This window comes from Lolium perenne, chromosome 3, assembly GCF_019359855.2.
Source record: "Lolium perenne isolate Kyuss_39 chromosome 3, Kyuss_2.0, whole genome shotgun sequence".
NCBI lineage: Eukaryota > Viridiplantae > Streptophyta > Magnoliopsida > Poales > Poaceae > Lolium > Lolium perenne.
In genome coordinates this window covers 16,722,564-16,729,575 of record NC_067246.2, presented here as the reverse complement: position 1 = coordinate 16,729,575, position 7,012 = coordinate 16,722,564, and the positions used below count along the sequence as shown (strand labels likewise).

The 7,012-nt window shown below is 42.4% G+C and overlaps 1 long non-coding RNA gene across 1 annotated transcript; it reads right to left on the bottom strand.

The window, feature by feature from the left end:
• Positions 1–5,123: 5,123 nt before the first annotated feature.
• LOC139837475 (uncharacterized) lies at positions 5,124–6,746 on the bottom strand. Its single transcript, XR_011753964.1, has 3 exons — positions 6,652–6,746; positions 6,183–6,265; positions 5,124–5,631 (listed from the first exon to the last, which is right to left on the bottom strand). It is a non-coding gene; the product is annotated as an uncharacterized lncRNA (long non-coding RNA).
• Positions 6,747–7,012: the final 266 nt, after the last annotated feature.

The window sequence follows — 7,012 nt, the reverse complement described above, 5'->3', positions numbered from 1 at the left end:
TTGCTCAATTTTGATGATTTTTGATAAATTTTTGACAAGTTTATAAATTTGTTTGATAAATTATGGGAGGTATTTTGGATGGTATTTTCGGCATGTCCGAAACCCGCTAATAGTCCACCGGTAGAATTTTTAATATCAAGAAAAAAACTTTGTGTAATTTTGTAACCAAAACTTTTTTTCCACTAACTGGATACTACTCGTAGGATTGTTTTTTAACCGTGCTCGTGCTCTCCTTCCTATGATATAGCTCCTTCCTATGATATAGCCATTATCCAGACACATTAGGCCTACAACCTGAGCCAATCACCCTCTTGTGATCATGCACTATGCCTTGTACTGGTTGGCGTGAGCTAGACTTGGATCTGAGTAAAAAAGAAAAGATGTCCGATGGATTTGATTTGGGCCTCTTGGTTTAAAATAAATATTTTCCTTTATCGAGATTTCCAAAATCTTGCCAAAAAACAGCTATTCCGGTTAGCACGGGGACAAATTTATACCAGACGGAATAATACCCTGGTAGTTATATAATTTGCTCAATTTTAAAGATTTTTGACAAATTTTTGACAAGTTTATAAATTTTTTTGATAAATTATGGGAGGTATTTTGGCTGGTATTTTCGGCATGTCCGAAACCCGCTAATAGTCCACCGGTATAATTTTTAAAAGCAAGAAAAAACTTTGTGTAATTTTGTAACCAAAACTATTTTTCCGCTGACTGGATACTACTCGTAGGATTGTTTTTTAAGGGCATAGGATTGTTGTTAGGTGTCCTTGACGTGCACAATATGTACTTTTTGTTGAGTTAATCCACGTCAAGACGGTCATCACATATGCATACAAGTTAATGTTTGGACGTGTCTATCTATTAACTCAAGAATTTTCGGGATAGATGACCTATTTTCTCGTTAAATCCCACACTTATATTAGAGATTCTCACAAACTTAAATCGGAGATCTCACAATCAATAGTTTCATAATTTTCTAGCCTGTGCAGATGTGTATATACACAGTTCGATTTTTCTATTTTACTATCTCGTATGTGAATATATTTAATCCACCCAACTAATTCAGATCCAGTTCATGTACTTGAATATATCTCAGACTCCATATCTATATAATTTGCATGTACGTACGGACAGCTTCCCAATTCTCATGTACTATATATCTATATATTTGCATGTACGTATGCAGTTTTGGTAGATTTAATTGGATGCAATTAGAGTCCTATAGGAATACACTACCCTACCGATGCCTTCTTGTTTTTATGGCTTATCTGCACGGTAGTCTTTTTTGTATTTGGTAAGTACCAAATATCATGTTAGAGCAGATTGCCCATCTACGGGACATAAATCGTGTCAGATCAGACTACAGTTTTAACGTAACTTTTAATATTTTATTAAATCTCAGCTACATATTTTAGATCTAACAGTTATAATAATAGCATATCAACCCTATTAACCCTTGGACCGTGATGTCACACCTCTTTATTTTTGAATTCCAAACAATTACTTAAGTAAACAACAATGAATATATAAGTAATAATAATATTGAATTCAAATAACAATAAAATGATTTTACTTTTTGGTCTTTTTCTATTTAATATGGAATAATTAATATCTTTAAATCGAAAATCGAAATTTCACAAATAATATGTCTAAATCGATCAGAAAAATGAGAAGAATCTAAATATAACATCCATATCATCTTTTGAACCTAAAAATTAGAGGAATCCAAATATGACGTCTAGTTTACCATCTGGCCAAAACGGCCACACTCGGGAGATGCGGAATGGCCGTACCGGGCGTGCTGGTGCACCCGTTCACCATCGCGCTAAACGGAAAAAAATTATCAGATAAAGTGATGTGTCGTCGACCTAAAAACATTATTTCTTGAATTTATTGAGCGACGGAAAGTATACCCCTAGTTCAAATTCAATCAGTTTTCAGCGGATTCGGCGGGACACCGCAGGAAGCCGTAGGGATTCCCAGATAGCTAGCGCGCACATATGGCATGTGATATGTGGTGCGGAGGTGGTGTCCTACCACTACGCGGAGGTCTCGCGCAATACTAAAATGCGCCCCATGTAGATGCTTCACAAAAAAAACGTTTTGGCACCCCGAAAATAAAAAACCATCGCCTGTGGATCGGATTGGAAATCCGCTCCCGGGGCCTTGCTTCCCATCCTAGGGAACACGCACGTGCCAAATATAGTCTCGTTCCAACAAACTATGCGTTGTCACAGGCCGTTTCCTACTCATTTCCCTTAAAAGCCATAGAACTCCGGACGTGATAGCCCTATTTGTGAAGAGTTTCGAAAAGAATTGCCGTATGCCAATTCTGACTTTTGGAGTGGTTACTAGGACACATAAAATAACGCCATGCGAAGCCGCGGGATTTTCTGACTTCGTTTAAATTGCCATCTGGCCAAAACGAGGCCCCCGGGAGATGCGGTATGGTCGTACCGGGCGTGCTGGTGCACCCTTTCACCATCGCGCTAAACAGAATAAAATTAGCACATAAAGTGATGTGTCGTAGACCTAAAAACATTTTTCCCGGAATTTATTGAGCGACAGAAAGTGTACCCCTAGTTCAAATCCGGTCTGTTTCCAACGGATTCGGCGGGGCACCGCAGGAAGCCGCAGGGATTCCCAGATAGCTAGCGCACATATATGGCATGTGATATGTGGTGCGGAGGCGGTGTCCTACCACTACGTGGAGGTCTCACGTAATACTATAATGCGCCCCATATAGGTGCTTCACAAAAAAAACCATTTTGGCACCCCAAAAATGAAAACACCATATCCCATGGGTCGGATTGGAAATCCGCCCCCGGGACCTTGCTTTCCAACCCAGGGACCACACACGTGCCAAATATGGCCTGGTTCCGACAAACTATGCGGTGTTACGTGCCGTTTCCTACTCATTTCCCCTAAAAGTCATAGAACTCCGGACGTGATAGCCCTATTTGTGAAGGGTTTTCGAAAATAATTGCCGTATCCCAATTCTGACTTATGGAGAGGTTACTAGGACACATAAAATGACACCATGCGGCTCCACGGGATTTTCTGACTTCGTTTAAATTGCCATCTGGCCAAAACGGGTCTCACGGAGATGCGGTATGGTCGTACTGGGCGCGCTGGTGCACCCGTTCACCATCGTGCTAAACGGAAAAAATTTAGCACATAAAGTGATGTATCGTAGACCTAAAAACATTTTTCCCGGAATTTATTGAGCGACGGAAAGTGTACCCCTAGTTCAAATCCGTAAAGTTTCCAGCGAATTTGGTGGGACACCGCAGGAAGCCACATGGATTCCTAGATAGTTAGCACGCACATATGGCATGTGATAGGTGGTGTGGAGGCGGTCTCCTACCACTACACGGAGGTCTCACGCAATACTAAAATGCGCCCCATGTAGCTGCTTCACAAAAAAACCGTTTTGGCACCCCGAAAATGAAAAAACCATCGCCCATGGGTCGGATTGGAAATCCACGCATGGAGCCTTGCTTCCGATCCTAGGGCCCACACACGTGCCAAATATGGCCTCGTTCCGACAAATTATGCGGTGTCACAGGCCGTTTCCTACTCATTTCCCCTAAAAGGCATAGAACTCCGGACTTGATAGCCATATTTGTGAAGGGTTTTCCAAAATAATTGCCGTATCCCGATTCTGACTTTTGGAGTGGTTACTAGGACACATAAAATGACACCATGCGGCTCCGTGGGATTTTCTGACTTCGTTTAAATTGCCATCTGGCCAAAACGGGTCCCACAGAGATGCGGTATGACTGTACCGGGCGTGCTGGTGCACCCGTTCACCATCGCGCTAAACGGAAAAAATTTAGCACATAAAGTGATGTGTCGTAGACCTAAAAATATTTTTCCGGAATTTATTGAGAGACGGAAAGTGTACCCCTAGTTCAAATCTGTAAAGTTTCCAGCGGATTCGGCGGGACACCGCAGGAAGCCACATGGATTACTAGATAGCTAGCACACACATATGGCATGTGATAGGTGGTGCGGAGGCGGTCTCCTACCACTATACGGAGGTCTCGCGCAATACTAAAATGCGCCCCATGTAGCTGCTTCACAAAAAAATCGTTTTGGCACCCCGAAAATGAAAAATCCATCGCCCGTGGGTCGGATTGGAAATCCGCGCATGGAGCCTTGCTTCCGATCCCAGGGCCCACACACGTGCCAAATATGGCCTCGTTCCGACAAACTATGCGGTGTCACAGGCCGTTTCCTACTCATTTCCCCTAAAAGCCATAGAACTCCGGACTTGATAGCTCTGTTCGTGAAGGGTTATCCAAAATAATTGCCGTATCACAATTCTGACTTTTGGAGTGGTTACTAGGACACATAAAATGATGTCATACGGCTTCGCGGGATTTTCTGACTTCGTTTAAATTGCCATCTGGCCAAAACGGGAACCCGAGGACATATAAGAAAGTGTTTAAATTATTACTATGTTAACATGGTACTGTACATGATTCAAATATACATGATTTTGACATAAACGGATAGATGATGTTTTTCTGAACATTTTGATACCTTATACGCATTTTTCTGACATCATATGAATTAGTTATGATTTTTACAAATTAGACAAATTTGAAGGATGGCCTACGCCGAGGGTGGCCGTCGGCGTAGCCCTGTCTACGCCTAGGGCCAAACGTATGCCGAGGGCTGCCCTGAGGGCTGCCCTCGGCGTAGACCTCGCTATGCCGACGGCAACGCTACGCCGAGGGTCGGATTGGCAGGCTGACCTGGCCGGGCCATACGCCGACGGCCCCGACTTTTGGCCGTCGGCGTATAAAAGGCCTTCGGCGTATCGCGCCATTCCTGTAGTGCCCTACCCAATTTACAAAATCCAATGTCTTGATTGACAACCCCATCAATCGACTTCAAACAATTCAAACAAAGAGATTTGTGCAAGCCAGCACCCACGAGCACGAAACAATCATCACGCGCAACAAAGCTTTGGTAATCAAGTACAGGTAATTCATGAGGTGGAATGTTCCTCTTGTTCAGAGAGCTACAAGGAAAATTACCTTCAGAGAAGAAAATCTACAGGAAGAAAGACACAAAGAAAAAAACTCAAGTTTATACCTTGCTGTTCCTGTATTGCTCCTGTTCTTGTTGGCGGCCCTCTTCCTCCGTGAAACACCTGCAATGTACTGCACAAAATCAAAGAGAGACATGTAGGAGGCAGAGAGCATATTGACTTGGGAGTTCTAATGTGAATAGTATGGTGCATGTGACTCAGCATTCTGAAAATTTGATATAGGAAGAAGCGTTGGTTGATGATTGCTGAAATTGAAACACCTGATGCTAATGCCCCTGCTGCTTCTGCTTGTTGTACCCATTCTACATTGCCACATGTCGAGGAGAATTGGTGCCCCAGGACCTTGTCGGCAAGATGATGCCAACAGCCAGTCTGAGAGGGAGAAGGTATCTATCCATGGATGAGAAGGGAGATGGAGAAGAAGATGGAAAAGAAGACTTACCGGCAGCTGACTCCAGCTTCACGTTTCAATGACACTGGTGAGGAGTGTTTGAGTGGCACAAGCTACTTTTATATATCCCTTCTCCTTTGCTTGTGTTTGGACGTCAGCTCCAAGTTATGTTGACCTAGAGAGAAAGTTGATCCCTGACTGAACCGAGACATAATCTTCCTAGAAGAAACTGAAAAGTCCTATGACTGATCAATGACTGTCATATTATCAGGGATATTTATTTACTGACTGCAGTTACTCCTATTCCTATGACACCCCGGCTGAAAACTGGCAAACATCATTTTACCACAGATCATGAAGGCTATGGCCTGACAACATTTTAGTATCATTGAATCTGCATCTTGCATATAAGAGCAACACGAACACAAGCGGTACATTCTATGAGGCTACTTTGGTTATGCTTTACATATGCACCAACGTCTTAGTTTAGTATAGCTAAAATACATTTGCATTCTTATTCGTTCTCTCCAAATGCCATGGATGAGGCCTTCTTTATGTACTTGATTCATAAAAAATTAGTAAATATAGCTAAATCTTCAAGGTTTAACCCACCTAAACGAGTGATTATGACAGGTCAACCAGTAGCCAACTATGGGTACAAAACGAGCCCAACGGAATCGAGAGCATAAAAGTGGCATGAGTGAAAAGATGTGTTTAAAAGAATACCTGCATATCTCCTGGTAGGAGTAAGATTCCCAAAACCTGGTTTTTCTTTCTCCAATTCTCAAGTAACACGAACCAAGCAAACTCTGCATGAATACTTCCCCACTGGAGTTTACTCATTTATTTGTTAGTGAAAAATCAAGTTGCATACACTGAGCTCATAACAAATTGGAAAGAACACCTCCACAGATAATTCATATAATATTATTCCAATTTTTTGTTAAACCATTGCGAAGTAATTAAGCACAACACTTATTTTTTCTTTCCCCACATTGTTTCCCCATAAGCATTTCACTCTTCTTTATCGAGAAACTTAATTAATTGACTTATTTTGCCTAAACTTTTACAGCATGAAGGCAACGTATTACTTTCAATCCAAGAAGGAACAAACACCACTTAGACATGGAGCTCACACAAACCAAACACAGGAAATACGGATAACTCGTAGCTGCACTTACATTTGGGAGATTACCTGGTCTAATGCGCTGTGAAATTGCATTTATCTCACACAAGGTCAACGCATCAAGTCAGGTCTTAGCCAATTTCCACCATTGAGCATTTGTGAGGGCCGAGGCACCATTACTCCTGTTGCCGCCGAGTATGAGAGAGCGCTGAGATGAGAACGAGGGACGCAATCGTGGCATCGTGGGAGCACGATAACTGTGCGGGCTATCCTGCCGGTTTCTACTGGTTTTCCTCGTTTCTTTGTGTTTTTCTCGCGTGGGAGGCGGAGACGACGTACGATGGGACACCATCTCTAGCCATTTAATATAGTAGAGATAGATATATAGATTTAAAATCGGTGGTGTCTGTACGTAGAAAAACCGCTTCGT